The sequence below is a fragment of the Aptenodytes patagonicus genome, chromosome 3 (genome assembly GCF_965638725.1).
Source record: "Aptenodytes patagonicus chromosome 3, bAptPat1.pri.cur, whole genome shotgun sequence".
NCBI classification, from domain to species: Eukaryota; Metazoa; Chordata; class Aves; order Sphenisciformes; family Spheniscidae; genus Aptenodytes; species Aptenodytes patagonicus.
Window position 1 is genome coordinate 42,483,993 of NC_134951.1, and position 15,079 is coordinate 42,499,071.

At 43.7% G+C, this 15,079-nt stretch overlaps 1 long non-coding RNA gene across 1 annotated transcript in view; it reads left to right on the forward strand.

Annotated features, from left to right (window-relative positions):
- LOC143157933 (uncharacterized) overlaps window positions 1–15,079 on the forward strand; it is a 37,786-nt gene that overhangs the window by 17,696 nt on the left and 5,011 nt on the right. Inside the window, exon 4 of the long non-coding RNA XR_012994872.1 lies at window positions 56–917. This is a non-coding gene — a long non-coding RNA (uncharacterized LOC143157933). The remainder of the gene's footprint in view (window positions 1–55; window positions 918–15,079) is intronic.

A 15,079-nucleotide genomic window follows, 5' to 3' on the forward strand; every position in this document is an offset into this window, starting at 1 on the left:
GCTGCAGTGGGACACATACCAATAACCTCTGAATTGCCTCATTTTCCTCCTGCAGCCCAGGGGTGTGTTTGCCACTGTTCAGCAATGAATGAAGCAGGCAGCGACTCCACCAGTGTGAGTATGCGGGAGATCATCTTCTCCACAACCAGCGCTGCTCCAGCAGATTGCTAGGTGAGAAGCAAATCAAACTGATTTGAAATATGGAGTACCTTTCACATGGTCATTAAGAGGAAGACTTGCTGGACAGTCTCCATGAAACCTCAACACTGTTTTGGATTAGTATTTCCTACCAAGGGTGCAAGCAGTGCCAACGTGACAAAAGACAGCTAGGAGTAAGGGCTCCAGCTGCTCCTCTAACATTGCTAGGACAGCCTCCAGAATACATTTCCAGCTCCCGCTAACTCTTATTGGATGTATCTTCTACGCCAAGGCCTCTGGAAAGGACCTGAACTGGAGGAGGTTTGGCCTTTCATCTGTGCTGTGTAGAATCCAGCAATAAATTACTCTGATATGAAGGTCTAATACAGTTAGTAGAGCATATAAAACTGTCTACTGTGTTTCATCATATTTAATTTGCTGCAGCAACCTGCAGCCATCCAAACTGTTTCAGCCTCCCTTTTACAACCCTCCGGTGCCCTGAGAGATTCTCGCCCAGCTGAGGAGTCCCTGTGTCACCAGCACCTCTGCATCGACAGAGTGGTGTGATGCCTCCAGAGCATTCAGCTGCTTCTTGCCCTCCAGCATGGTCCCAAGTGAAGCAGCTCCCTCACCACCGTGGGGAGAGCCAGGTGGGACCCCATGGCCTGGCCATTCCTGCAAAGAGTGCACAAGCAGGAGGGCAACACCAGCCTCTGGCAGCCCACAGCTGCATCTCCTTCTGGGGCACGAGCTTTGGGAGTGCTTCGGCTGCACGGCAGGTTGGTGCATCTCTCCAGGGATTTCTCCAGACACACCTCCTGTCACGTTTTGTGGTTTATGAGGGATATGATTCACTACCCCAGCAGCCTACTGTGCTGCCTGTGCCCCGTGATAGTGCTTAGCGGGAGAGCAGTGACTCACTGGTGTCCCCCCCAGCCCATGGGATGGTGGGACTTGGCTTCTCGCAGGGGCTGGGGTATCACAGGGTCCAGTCCATGCCTCCCAGCCTTTGGTCAAATGGACTCACGTACCTCAGCTTGGGGCACATGGCTGTGGCAAAACAGGGGTGTTGGGATGAAGGGAACAGACCTACCTTAAGCTTATCTAAGAAAAGCCACTGTTACGTTAGCTGCCTGCCCAAATGAGGTGTGGTACTGATGCTGCTGTTCATCAATTTAAAGTTGTTCAGTTTTTATTAAAAAACTTTCCTAGGTAGACAAGGATTTCCTTTTTAAACTAGGATAGGTTGAGATGACTGGTTCATTCATGTATTTTCTTGTAATGTATGCAACAGTGGCTGTTCTTATAGAGTCATGCATCATGTAGGTTGGGCCTCCGGAGGTGACCTGGTCCAACCTCCTTCTCCAAGTGTAAAATACAGGTTAGTCACCTGCAAGCATGTCATGCCGTGTGAAGGATCACGTGAAATGATTTTTTCAGGAGATTGCAAGGTGTGTTGGGAAAGAGAGCAGCTGAGACATTACACAGTGCCACCAAGGATGCTGCAGCTGGAGACAAGGGAGAACGGGGGACAGCCACTACATAGCAATCGGAGTCTGCCTCCAAACCTCCCATCTCCTTCCTCAGTGTGTTTGGGTGGTGCAGGGCCAGAACAAGCTCCAGGCAGAAGGTGGCTGTACCTTGGACCCGCTGGGGGAGTCCTCAGCGTGACAGGGCAGACTGAGTGTCCTGAGCTCTGGGGCAGATGTGCTGATGGGATGGTCCATTTGAGCAAGGCCATTTAAAAAATATGTTGGTTTCTCCCATTTCTGCCCAGGTTGTTCAGACAATCTCTTTCCTCTGATAAAATAGCAATTCCCAGCCCAGGCCCCCTGATCCCCAGCAGGGGTAGAGCACTCCTGCAAAGGCCAGCTGGGATTCTCACAGGTCTGGAGTGTGAGCAGGTAGAAGGGGGGTTACCAGAAGAAATGTCTCGGCACTGCTGCCCCAAATACTACCTCAGCTGCCCCTATCTCTCCCACCCTGGATGTAGCCTGTGTGCTCTCAGCCCAGCACAGCCTCCCTGCATCTGCACAGCACCAAGCAGCTCCCTGAGCGTCCACCACCATCTCTGATGTCCCACCTTGGCTCCACAATAAGAAGGTGATGGGTTGCAATAATGCTAGACATGAGCACACTTTGGTCTAAGGGTACAGATGAGGGAAATAGGAGTACCTATAGCTAGGGATATTATAATTAATGTATTGTACGTCTAGCACTACTGGTGCCCATCAAAGAGACAAAAAATCTCGTATAAAGTATTTCCAAAGAACTTTTACAGTGTCCCAGCCTAGTGATCAGTACAGTGGTATGGAATGCATCCTGTAGCACATTTACTTGCGTGGTGGCTGCTCTCACATGGGCCAGGTTAAAAGGATCATATCCCAACAGTGGGTAAATGAGAACTCTGCTCACCAAGACATGCCCCATAGCTAGTCAGCTGGAAAGCAGAGATCCTACTCATGCCTTTCAATCAATCCAAAGCATGCTGCTGAACCTCTGGTAGCTGTTTTTTCACTTACATTAATTGATGACCATAATTAACATATGAAATACTTTAAAATACTTATTTTGCATAAGCTGTGACTTACAATCATTGTCATGAGAGCATGTCCTGTAGCTAGCCTTAGATGACAGGCATAATTCAAAACTATTTGTCCACTCTGTGACGTAACCATGAAAGGGGACAGAGTGAACACAGACATGTGGAAAGAAAGGATGGCAACAGTAAATGGAGAGCAATTAGTGGAATACCCACAAACTGAGTGTAGATGCCTCATCTCTGCATTTTGCAGCCCCTGTAAGGGGGTCGCCTTTGGTTTTGGACAAAGGATTTAGCCCCCCACTGCAGTGGACAGCTGTCACGACAACCTTCCCTGCACTCATTGCATTTGCAGGCTGTGATTTTGGCCATACCCCAGCAGTGCGAAACACAGCGTTGAGCATTGCAGCATGGGCACAGCGTTGGGGCTGACAGGACTGTGAAGGCAGCAGCTAGAAAACTCAACAGTGTCCCATGCTCTAGAAGAAGAAGAGCATTTTTGCTGCAGTAAGATTCAACATTAGCTGCTATAGGAAGTGTATTTGCTCACTTCCAGATTTGGTTATTGGTTGCCAGTACAGAACATGGTAGGGTCTTGATTTCTGCTGGTACTGTTAGGGATGGCATGTAAGTGTAAACTGAGAATGATATATTAGAGAGCTTAAGCTGGGAAAGGGATGAAGACTTTATTTGCTATCTGGAGTCAAGATCAGATTGTCAATGATTGGTATACCAATTTGGAGCATGCTAAGTATTGGTAGTGAGTTTATGGAGCTACCACACCCTGAAAACTAGGTATTTTTGCAAATTAACTTTTCACATTTGTAGTAGTGGTCAGAATAATGCACCCCCATGATACATCATGTAAGGAACTAAGAACACTCTGGCAGTTAATGGGTGTGAATATATAAAACCAACACGTCTGAGGATATCTGAAAGTTTAATTAATCTCTACTGAGAACTGAGAGAGGAAAGATGTTTTGTGTTCCATAACTATAGACATGTTTCCTTGTGTGCCACTGGTCTTCAGTAACAAAGTTGGCAAAAGTGATAGCTCTAAAACAAAACAAAAAGCTTTCTTTTGTAAGTCAAAGTTTCATAGAGCTCTTGCTTGTAATGTCACAGCACAGCAGTACCCACAAGCAGCATTTTAAGGCTGTATTTCATAAATGGAGTCCGCTTTTACACAGAGCAGAGAAATGGACATGTGATGTTTGTGGTAAAAAAAAAGAAGGGAAAAGAAAAGCAATGCTAAAACGATGCTAAAAGATGTCCCCTCTTGGATGCTTCCATTACAAATCCTTCACTGTGTGCTTCAGTACTGGGATTTGGTGATGGAGGTGGTGGTTCTGGCATGTGGCAGGTGCATAGGCTGAAAAAATAGTTTCATTTTTCCACTTTCTGGGTGAATCTCTAGCATTTCTGTGCTGTGTTGTCCAAAGTGGTGGTGCCTTTACAGGGCAAGAGTCGACACCTGATTAAGAAGAGCATTGCTGTGGACAAGTCTGATTTCCTGTCTCTTAGTTCTCACCCTCTGCAGCTACTCATATTTCCCCTCTGGGCTGAAAATTCCCATGCTTCAGCCTCCATGTGACTTTTTACAAGTCTGAGCAAGAATGTCAGCTCCTTCAGTTTTGCTAGCAAGGAAAAAGTTTTATTTCTCTTGCATGGTGCAAGCACTTGCCCAGCTCAGAAGCGACTGAAGGCAGCAACTTCGAACTGCTGGGCTCTATCCTTCCTAGAGCAGCAGAGGAAGAAACAAGTCAAGCTGAAATAAAAGAGATCATTCAGCTCAAAGTGCTTTGTAGTTATGAGCAATGTATTGCCTGCTCACATTGGATTTTTCCGCGTATGTTCTTGGAGGTCTCTGCCGTAGGGCAGTCCAAGAGGGCTAAGCATGTGCGGATACAGACACCTCATTTCAGGATTCTTCAAGTCATTTCTATTCAGGGTGTCTGGTGGGAGAGCAAGTCTAAACACCCCATTCATTTCAAGAGGTGCAATAGCAAGGTCCAAGAGGTTAAGAAGAAATGAGGCTGACTGTAAAGATACTGAGCTGAACACAAAGGGAGTATGAATCTCTGCAAGTGTTGGCTTGCTATGGTTTCAGTGGTGTGTCACTCCACATGACTGAAGTGGGATGCTCATGCTTTACCATAGTGTCGTATTCACCAACCATTTGTCAGGCAGACCAAACCTCCTCTGGGCACACCAAGAAGCTGGAATTCATCTCAACACACATTTGCCATCTTAAAGTTAAGAGAGTCCTGTTTGAAATGCTCATCTATGTACCTGCAAGCAATAGAGAAGGATAGGCATCTCAAGCAGGTGGCTCAGCTAATCCTGAAAAGGGGTTTAAGGCAGGAAGGATAAATTGCCCTCCAGGGATATCTCCGTCTTGTCTTTGACTATAGAAGGAGCCTATGCAGCAAGTTTAGACTAGCAGCTTAAAACAGAGCTTGCTAAAGATTGGTAGGAGGATTCCCACCAAATAGTAATGGTAGGAACTATTCTATGTGCCCATCAATAAAGCTTGCTCCATCTTGAGTCCCGTGGCTTTAATATTCAGATCAAAATTGTACATTGCATACTTGATGCTATAGCTCTCACTGGCCAGACTTCCTGGGTGTACATGATTGTGAAGAGCAGGTGGAGCAATGGATGAAGAAAACGTGGCCTTCAACCCCAGCTCTTCCAGGACCTCTTTGTGTGACTGGAGAAGACACTTTGCCTCTCTGCCCCTCAGCTTGTCCATCTATAAAAAGAAACATTGGCACTGTTTTACGCTCAGTCAGGATCCTCAGAGCAGTCATTCACCTCAGTGATGCTGTGAGTGTTGAGAAGCACTTCTGCTCCTTGCTAGGCACTAGAAGACATTTTTCTCTACCGCCTCCCAAACCTGCGTACAGAACTTAGTGGTGGTTTGGACATCCTAGGAAATGCTATTGGAGTGCCAGACGCTGCAAGACTCCTCTGTTACCCTAGTCTGAAGATGCTGATGCCCAGACTGACAGACAGCCTGCTGTGTTCTTCACCGGCTACCAGAAAGCATGCCTGGCCCGAGCCATCTCAAGCCCTCTCTTTGTCTGAAGAGACCAAATGCAGACCATGCACTTATAAAGGTGGCAGAGGCGGGTAAACAGGTATGAGGGAAAATCACCTTTTAGCTACCAGGCCCTATATTTTCTGCAAAGGTTTCTCTCACCTTGCACTACCTGTCTGATTATTAATTTAGGAAATGAACTCACACATACATTCTGGGGATCCAGTTCTTCTATACCTCTACTTAAAACTGTCATCAAAGAGGATTTCTGCTTGGAGACAGATATTTCTGTTTATTTCCTAAACTATTCCTTTGGATCTATTGATTTCTGAATTCTAAATTCCTCATCATGAGTGGTACCATGTCAGTCCAGACATAAACTTGTGTAGCAGTGACACAGAATCACAGCAGCTCCTTTTCTTACCCCAAGTTCTGCTCTGTTACATTGGTATAATGTCCCAGAGACTCCACTATGTGAACAAGGAATATTTACCTTGCACAAATTTTGACAGAGAAAAATTTACTCGGTCTGGCAGGTTTTCAGGACCATCCCATTCAGAAACTAACTTTCTGTCCGGTTAATGTCACTCAGGTCGGTATGCGCTTGCTTTGGAGATAGAGAAGAAGTGTTGCCTAGTGAGCAATGTCCAACTTTAACGGAGCAGGAGGGGTGTCAGGCCCAGCAGCCTGTCCAAAAAGGATCAGTAGTGTTGTCTGGGTGGATACTGCCCATCATCTCTCACTGCAAGCGGTGCTGGGCTGGGTATCAGCTGCAAAGCTGATGGGATCTGGAAAGGGAGATAGCAAGTCTTCCCACGTGGGATGAGGAAGCCTCAAACGCCGCATAAGCATTGTTCAACCCTTGTGGGGGCAAACAGGGGTCACGCAATGTGGGCTCCTTTCCTTTTGTCATCTCAGGGGCAGGTGTGTCAGCACAATTGTGGCGTTCATGATTAGAGATCAAAAATCCTGAGACTTTCAATGTGTATTTAAGGAATAGCATACTGGTTATACAATTTCATGGTGATTATGTATGCACACACACATACATAAACACGTGCACATTTTTAGTCGCTGTATGAATTAGAGAATATATGCTGTTTGAATTTTATAGAACTGATGAATTTTAAAACATTTGCTTTGTTATATTCACCTCTGATCCCACAGTAAGTTCTACCCAGGTCTGTATCTAGCCAAGCTTCCTGAAGTAGATGTCTGGTAAAGCGAAAGAGACAGACACTCTCCATCTTCTACCCCCTCATTGTCTCCTTCATTTTCTGAGGCAGAGTAAATCAAGGATTTGCTTGTGCTGATGATTAGAGTACTCTGGTTTATTCCAGAAATTAATATTGTTCTTACTGAGAAAAAATGTATTTGAAATGCACACAGTAGGTGTGAAATGTATCATGCCTTTAAAATCAGTCTTCTACCACTGAGACAGGCACCTGGGGGGAGCAGTGGGGGGGATTCTGGTTGATTTTGAGGTGGGTTTTTTGTGACCCTTCCCTTGTCAGCACGATATTAATATCTCTTATTTGTTATGAGTATTAGCTGCTGCAACAAAACCCAACCAAGGGCAGGACAAAAGCATTTTTCTGGTTAATAAAAGGATATGATGTGCTAGTCATCATAGGATGTTATTAGCGTGAACCACAGTCTTCTGTATTCAGTATAACCAATTTACTACAAAAAGGGAAAATAGAAATACGGTGTATATAGTATATAGCTGAAAAACAAATGACTTCCAGTGGCATTCTGCTGAGAATTAGAGCCAAATACTGTCCTTTCTCTTTCTCCAACATACACACCAACTCCTGCTATCCTAATATACATTACTTCCAGCAGAGTTTGATTCATCATATTTTATTACACCTGTTAAAAGGCAGCTCAATCTTTATAGTGGATGAACTTTTGTAATTACTTTATATTTATGTTGCATTTGTGGGTTAATTATATTGTGCTTATGGGTTTTGAAGGCTAATTACCACTAATTCATATAATGACATGTCTGAAATGCTTGATATTCAATTGTTTTCATAATGATATATTTTGCTTATCTTGTATTTACATGGTAATTGCTCCAGACATGTAGTTACAGTGACAGTTATGTGAGCTTAGGCGCAACTAAAAGACTGCAAGAGCAGAGACATGGTTTAGTTATCCCAGGCAGTGGACAAAAATAAACAGTTTAGCTTGGCTGTAGGTACAGTAAGGGTCTCAGAGAAAAAATATGCCTTCATATGAAAGCTACAGCTAGAACTAGTTATTGCTAAGGCCACAAAGAATGTAACTGCAGTATCACAACAGTGGCCATATTATATGGGCAACCAAAAAATTGTCTATATGTGCTGTCAGCTCTGCGAGTGTCTGGCATTGATCTATTGGTTCCCATGGCTTCCACTACCAACAGCAAAGTTCCAGAAATAAAAGCAGTAATTCTCTTTTTCATGTGATTTTTTGGGAGCTATTGACAGGGTTTAGCTTGGGATTTTTGTTCAAATCACGGCACGGGGCCCAAGCCCCACGAGCATTCGCCTTAAGACTGCAATGGTAGCACGAGTCCAGTTCAAATACAAACTCACGCTACCTTAAATGTACTGAAGCATCCTTGGACCCTCTTCCCACGTGGCACACTGAGGGTGCATCAGGCCACCGTGGAGGTCAGAGCTCAGCCAGTCTAATACCTGAATGTCTCTTCATCAGGGCGATTTGCACCCAGGACTTGTGCAAGAATTGTTTTCTCATACTAAACAGGAGTCTGTCCTTGACCTTTAGGGTGTTGTACACCACGTGGGCTGTCAGTAATTCATTTCTCCTGTGCTTGCAGCAAGCACACTGGCCAGATGGAACTCCCACGCTCGCAGTCCCCAGCAGCAGTCTCATGCCACCAGCCCAGTGCTTTTCACCAACATGAGACATTTTTTCAACATGCATAAGGACCCGCAGCACCTTCTGCTACAATAAAACTATTTGTTCAGTCATACAAAATTTTCCTTTCAAAGCAAGTCTAGAGCCATTGTACGAGTCATCTGCTTTATTTTATCAGCGAGAAATTGGGCATATATTCACTAAGGCTTAGTCTGAAATCTTTTGCTCACAGTGGAAAAATTTCCGTTGATTTCAAAGGGTCTCGGATCAAGCTTCAAGGTCCTTAATACACTATTAAGTTTTAGTCTGTCAAATTTGTTCATTTGGGGCCTTTATGAATTGCAGAGCAGTTGTGTACAGAAGGAAGTCATGTGGAGATTAAATAAACCCCATCGACATCAGTCTCCTGATGCAGAATAGCAGCAAGAAACAAATATTGACTTGAAAAACAATGCATGTACAGTGACATTTAGCTCGTGTAAAGTGATGGTCTCAGTATAAATACAAATAGCACCATTTCCCCAGGGCTGAAAAAATGATATTCATCGGTAAATATTTGTGTGTCTTTGACATGTCTCTAAGCAGCAAGATGAGAATTTGAGATGGAAAATGCATTCGCAGGTGAGAATTCAGTGCAGATTTTTCTTACAGCTTTTCTCGACGCGTTTGGGAGACCTTGAAAAGCAGATGCTTCCTCTTCTAGTTAGTGGTTTAAATGTAAAGTAACAAAACTAAACAGACCATGGCGCAATAGGTTCCTGCCAGTAGTTTTCTGACCCTGCCACTCATGCTGTGCTATACTGCAGGGCTCCAAGCCTGAAAACACTCCTCAGAAAGAAAACCTAAAGTAGCTAATTAATTTAGGAGCCTCATACCCGTATTCAGAAAGGATTTATGCACCCGGGAGCTAATGTTTCACTGTCTTTCTATGAGAGTTAGGGATTTTATGGCCCAGGGTTTCTTTTCAGTAGGAGTTAAGTGACCTAAGCATCTTTAATAATGTAGCACCTGTATAATAGGCTTTTTCCTCTGTATGAGGAATAACAGCACAGTTCATCAATATGAGGAATGAGTGCACAGGCTCAGACTCTTCAGGTGGGAAAGAGAAGATTGAAGGTCCAACTGATGACAACAGAGGTCTTTAAAACCACAGGTGACACAGGAAAGCTGGCTGGGCAGTAGCTGTTCACCATAGGGAATGAGTCTTCCCTACGGGGTGCAGTCTTAGAAACATATTTACGTTCCCTTTAGGCCATAAAACAATGAAGATAAAGTAGGATTTCAGGCATGTGCCTAGAGATAAGCCCAGTTCATTGGCAGGTTACAATGCTCCTGAATTTCTAATGCCAGCTCAGCATTCGGGCATCAGGGGCTGCAGGACAAGTCAATCCCGTTGTCTTTACACAGTCTCCTGCTTGCAAACTGCATTTCCCCCCCCAAGGCGTTAAGAAGTGAGGAATTGGACCGTGCCTCCTGCAAGGCCTGTGTGCAGTATGTGAAGTGTTAGGCTTGCAAACTGTGTCGGGATCTTCAACTCAAAGAGAGTAAAAATGAGGATTGCCAGCTGGGGAGAAAACCCAACTGTTCCTTCAGCAACTTTTTCTAGTTACGTTAGACATAGTCCTCTTATTCTTCAGGGGAATTTTTAAGATGTTCCAGTGAGGTGCTTTAATAGTTGGTAAATTAAACGGATTCTCATCTAGGCTCCCTTTCCCATGAAAAGTTGGACTGGATGACCTTTCAAGGGCTCTTCCAACCTGGCCTGTGCTATGAGTCTTTCTAATGAAGGATTTTTTTAAAAATACTTTTCCCACATAGGATTTTTCTCCAGCAAAATTGTCTTTATTTACAACAATTTTACAAGTTCTGCATGACTTCTATTCCAAAAGGACCATGGGAGGAGAATCGCAACGAGGCAGTTTTGTTTCTAGTTACAAAACAAACAAAACATTATATTAGTTCAAAGGATACTAAGCTTCAAAATAGCTCGTATTATTTTAAAAGTTACCATTCCTGAAGCTCTAAGGATAGTTCTTCCATTCTCCACATAACTGAAACCTCTGGGGAAGTCAAGAATTTAAAAAAAAGAGTAAACAGTAATCAAAATGAGTTTTGAATAATGGATTTTCTTTTCATAAGCCCATTCAAAAGAGGAAACAAGCATTTCTTCCTTAGAGAGATTAAACTGTTAGTGACCAAGGGGACACTGAAACATTTTGTCCCTGGATCTATTTTTTAAAGCAAGAGAACTTTTTTCAGAAGATAATAGAGTGAACTCTTCTCCCAAGTCCTCCAGCACCTTGTTGTGTCATTCTCTATTTCCTTCAACCACCAAGATGCTGTCTATGCTATTCCCAGCTAAGAAATGTGGGTCTCTTCAGCACCGGTATTCCAGTATCATGACAGCATGGCCTCTACAGTTAGAATTACCAGCTTTTTTTTTTTAACGCAAAAGTGACTGTAGTTTATTTTGCTTTGGGAAAATGTCACTGGGACTTGTTACGGATGGATCTGCATCTTAGCTGCTGCCTGGCTGACCGAGCGATGTGACTGCAGACAGACTCCTGCTCAGGGGACCATTCACGTGCCATCTGGAGAGCAAACATTGAGGGGCTTCACTTTACAGTTAAACCTTACTAACCAGCTTCATGAATACTGGCCCCTGGGCCACCCATAGTCAAGCATCATTCCAAGCGTTGTTCTTCTAAGGAGGGCTAATAAGTGCTGGAAATGGCATGCTCCTCTGCCCTCCCCCCTTACGAATTACACAGAGTGATCGCAGAGCTTAGCTGCCAATGTCTGATACGGTATCTCATTATCCAAGCTGTCCTCCCACCTGTATTTTATCTGATTGCAGGTCTTAGTCATACAGTCAATGAATAAATAGTCTGAATGGAAGTTTGAGCAGCAGGAGGAAGGATTATGGAGGGCCCCACGGATCCGCCAGTACTCAGCATCTGTGCTCTTTTGTTTTATGCCTGTGTGTGCGCCTTGCTGAATCATTCAGTAAAACAAAAGAGAAACACAGAGCAAAACAACCAGGCCAAAAAAAGCAGTGGGTACTGCAGCAGCACAAAACCTGGGGCAAATGTCTTCCCTTGGGACAGTTGCCTGTTCCATAACCAGAGATTTCGGTCCGTCACCAGATCTCTAATGTTTATACATTTTCCTGAAGCAGGTTTTGTGTTTGTCATCTTTAAAAATCCATAGCAGGGATCAGTGCCATGGTCAATCTTATGAAACAACATAGGTTAAAAAAAATTAAAAGCTTTAAAAATTTAGTTAAAAACACAGGAGAGGCAACATTGGTAGAACAGCATCTTGTAAAGATGCATGCACAAAGACAGGTAAAACAGAAAATGCAGAGAAAAGGTCTCCTTTAGTGGTGAAAAACATTTAGAAATATGAAGTTCTTAACCGTAAGTTCTCTTAAAAAAAAAATTAATCAGAGAACAACCTCTCTGCATGAGAGTAACTGCTAAGCGTGAAGGTTGCAAGGGTCAGCAACATGTGCAGACTGTATTTTTCTTCCCAGATGAGAGGTTAAGTGTGTAGGTTACATGTCCTGGGTCTGGCTATCTACTAAATGAGGAAGTCACCAGCGATCAAGAGCCCCTTCTTTGCACTGAGATGAGATCTGCTGATAAGCACAGCTCTGGAGCAGCCAAATGCTGCTGTGCAGCAAAGCAGCTTGCATGCCTCTGTTAACGTAGATGTCCCAAGTATCAGGGAAGAGCATGTCAGCTAGCTTTAATCAGGTTAACTCACATAACAAGGCTGTCTAGCTGCAGGGACTGGGAACTCCATGGTGGAGAATTTACCCTGTTTCTTGGCTGGGTGAATTAACCCATTCAGCACTCCCTGCTAATGTAGCATGACGTTTCTGGTACCCAAGCTATCTCATTTCAGCACTTAAACAAATACAGTCTGCAAAACAAATGGACATCTTTTTCTTTTCTGCGCTGTCAGGCACAGATTTACAGTGGAAGGTTTCTATCTATCTCCGTAACTCACCTCTGGAGAAAGAGGAGGCACAGGGAGAAGGTCTTCCTGCCACAACTCGGTGGAATAGGCAGCCCTTACATGTTTTGATAGTGTAGGGCTGTACAACTGATTACTATAAATTCTGCCCCAAAAAAGGTTGCAAGATCCAGCTACCCATGTCTCTTGGCTCCACAGTATGGGAAAATACGGCCTCCGATATTCGTAGGTTAAACATCTCAGGATTTAAGGTAGGGCATGAAAAGGGGAAAGTGAAGCGAACTATAAGGAATGAGCTGAACCTTAAATGAGTATTTTGTGTAGTATAAAACAAAGGGCACTTTTTAAATGTACAGTGCTAAAAATCTAAAGCGTTATGAGAAGTGATGATGAGTTTTAAAGTTATTTTTAATTCAATAGTCTCTTTAAAGCAAATTATTATAAATTTAGAGTATTATTTATTACAAATCATTACAACTAGAGTAGGCATCTACTCTAGTTGTTTACAAGAAATCTGGGTATTTTACCATCACAGAGAATTTTATTTATGTCTGGCTAAAGACACGATGAAATCTGCATTGAATCCTAGTTTGTATCAGATTGCAGCTCAGCATCTTATGAGCTTGCATTGCCTAAGATTTACTAATTTTTTTATTGAAAGTAGATAAAAATGAGTAATCATCTGTGAATGATAATTATACCACTGCTTGTGGGAGGAAGCATGGTTTGAAGATCGTCATTAATTATTGTTTCTCATTTGCATGTGCCAAGATTGACACCAGGAAAGCTTACCTCTGAAGTGTGATCCTGGAAGGATTTCTGTAAAAATAGCTTTGCAAAACTGCCAGCTTGCGGTCTTTCATTGATTCCAGGTCAGATTAATTCAGGCCCAGGTTTGCAGTGGTTAGGCAAAAGGGTGCATTTTCAAATGAGCTAGTTACACCATGGCAAAACTCATCCTGGAGATTCTTAAATGAGTTTAAAACAGGTGTACATCAATTTGGCTTAAGAAGGTGCCTTACCAATTGAAAATATATCAATAAGCCCAGCCTAAAGTATTCGACTAACAGTATGCAGTTTCTTATAACTGGAATTTCAGGTTAGAGTATAATTGTTTTCAAATATAATGATCTTGAGCATTGCCAACATGACAGAAGCATTTGTGAAGTGGATGGGAAGAGCCTATAGGAAGCTGCATACCTGTAGCAAACTGCATCACTGTATAATTTTTGTTAGAGAAGAGTGCAGGCAGGAACTTCAGCAATGAAAAAAAAATTTCTCCCATTTTGAGGGCATAAAGGCTGGGAGCTGGGATATACTGAGGGAGACGAGTCTTAGTCCCGACCTCCCCCTGAGCCAGAGCCTCTCTTGCCCCTCCAGAGAGAAGATATTGATGGGCTGCTGACAGTACCATGGCTTCTTGGGAGGCAGCACCTCCCCTCTCACGTCAGTTTTCTCCCAGGCTCCTAACTGGGAAGAAAATCCTCCAGGCTGGCAGTGTCCACTGGGAAGGGAGGTTAAGCCACCCTGACAAGCTGAGGGAGATCCACTTTCCGATGCTGAGAGAGTTAAAACATCATGGTCATGCTGGCGGTGCTCTTCACTCAGCCCATCCTCTGGCCAGGACCGAGCCAGGGGCTCCCTTCAGCCCTAGCAATCTTCATTACACAAACACGCTGGAGAACAGGTTGCAGGCCATTTTATCCTTGATTGCAACGTACTGTGCTCTGGATATTTATGTCAGGGTGAGTACATGTATGAGCGTTAGTCGGATGCCCACAGATAGAAATACACAAACAGCTGTGCCTCCACATGCCTTGCTTAGTGCTGAGTTCCTCCGACCTGTCTTTCCATCATGCTGTTCGGTTCACCAGTGTGCACAAGGAAAATCTAAGTTGAAGGTCAAATTCATAGCTCAGTTCATACAAACTTCATAGTAATTTCATTCTCGGCCTCATTCAGTCTGTGTAGAGAAAGGTCGCATCCCTAAATCTGAGGCCCCGTAATGCAGCTAGGAATTTCTCAGAGACAGGTTCTTACAAAATATCAGATCTGACACAAAAATAGCCATTTCATTTATTGTCCTACCCCAGTTTATGCTGTTGTAAGGCAACCTCGACCCACCTTCTAATAGTTTGCCTTCATTTTGCCTACAATACAGCTGGCATCAAAATCTCATGCTGTGAGCCTGAATATGAGCTGCCTGGTGACAGCAAGATTTTATTTTGCTGACAATCGTGCCACAGATGATTGGTGTGATTCTGACCATCTCCACTTTCTCAGCTTCTGGGTACCACTTTTCCCAATATGACATGTTACAAACAGCATCAGTGCCTATATAAATTGCAGTCAATTAAGACTGCTGCCATAACATGACCTCTGCAGCACTGAGATCCTCAGAAGCCTAAAGCAACACCAGCATGCCAGAATACAATACAAAGTATTTGGAAACCTGTAATCTTCAGTTAAACTCAGCTCTATCGGTTGGCTACCAAGGAGCCGTGAAG